The 1,264-nt window shown below is 48.0% G+C and overlaps 2 non-coding genes across 2 annotated transcripts; both read right to left on the reverse strand.

Moving 5' to 3' along the window:
- Nucleotides 1-321: 321 nt before the first annotated feature.
- On the reverse strand, nucleotides 322-440 carry LOC123109526 (5S ribosomal RNA). Its single transcript, XR_006452753.1, has one exon. It is a non-coding gene; the product is annotated as a 5S ribosomal RNA (ribosomal RNA).
- Nucleotides 441-805: 365 nt separating this feature from the next.
- LOC123109704 (5S ribosomal RNA) lies at nucleotides 806-924 on the reverse strand. The gene has a single exon (XR_006452946.1). It is a non-coding gene; the product is annotated as a 5S ribosomal RNA (ribosomal RNA).
- Between the last annotated feature and the right edge of the window lie 340 nt (nucleotides 925-1,264).

Raw genomic sequence — 1,264 nt, forward strand, 5'->3', positions numbered from 1 at the left:
GTCCGCTACAAAGACGGCCGTACATTCTTACTACCATTACATCCGTCGCCTACTAATGGATAATGCCCTATACTACTTACTCTCTCGCTCAACTACGAAGACAAGTTTACCACGATTTCCACCCCTCCCTCTATACCGCAGCAACACTTATTTTACACCCCTTTCAGAACGCGCTTTTCGCGCCCCAACTCTCCCTAGACGCGTGACTAATGAGCTCCGAGCTAAAACATATCGCAAATGTCAAAAATATGATGACAGGCTTAATATATATCACGCACGTGCGTTCTGTTCCTCACGTACGTACAAAAATAATTAAAAAAGGGAATGCAACACGAGGACTTCCCAGGAGGTCACCCGTCCTAGTACTACTCTCGCCCAAGCACGCTTAACTTCGGAGTTCTGATGGGATCCGGTGCTTTAGTGCTGGTATGATCGCATCCGACATGTTACCCCCGGCTTCATCCCTTATGCTTCCCACTCCCACGTCCGCTACAAAGCCGGCCGTACATTCTTACTACCATTACATCCGTCGCCTACTAATGGATAAAGCGCTATACTACTTACTCTCTCGCTCAACTACGAAGACGAGTTTACCACGATTTCCACCCCTCCCTCTATACCGCAGCAACACGTATTTTACACCCCTTTCAGAACGCGCTTTTCGCGCCCCAACTCTCCCTAGACGCGTGACTAATGAGCTCCGAGCTAAAACATATCGCAAATGTCAAAAATATGATGACAGGCTTAATATATATCACGCACGTGCGTTCTGTTCCTCACGTACGTACAAAAATAATTAAAAAAGGGAATGCAACACGAGGACTTCCCAGGAGGTCACCCGTCCTAGTACTACTCTCGCCCAAGCACGCTTAACTTCGGAGTTCTGATGGGATCCGGTGCTTTAGTGCTGGTATGATCGCTTCCGACATGTTACCCCCGGCTTCATCCCTTATGCTTCCCACTCCCACGTCCGCTACAAAGCCGGCCGTACATTCTTACTACCATTACATCCGTCGCCTACTAATGGATAATGCCCTATACTACTTACTCTCTCGCTCAACTACGAAGACGAGTTTACCACGATTTCCACCCCTCCCTCTATACCGCAGCAACACGTATTTTACACCCCTTTCAGAACGCGCTTTTCGCGCCCCAACTCTCCCTAGACGCGTGACTAATGAGCTCCGAGCTAAAACATATCGCAAATGTCAAAAATATGATGACAGGCTTAATATATATCACGCACGTGCGTTCTGTTCCTCAC

This window comes from Triticum aestivum, chromosome 5A (assembly GCF_018294505.1).
Source record: "Triticum aestivum cultivar Chinese Spring chromosome 5A, IWGSC CS RefSeq v2.1, whole genome shotgun sequence".
NCBI lineage: Eukaryota > Viridiplantae > Streptophyta > Magnoliopsida > Poales > Poaceae > Triticum > Triticum aestivum.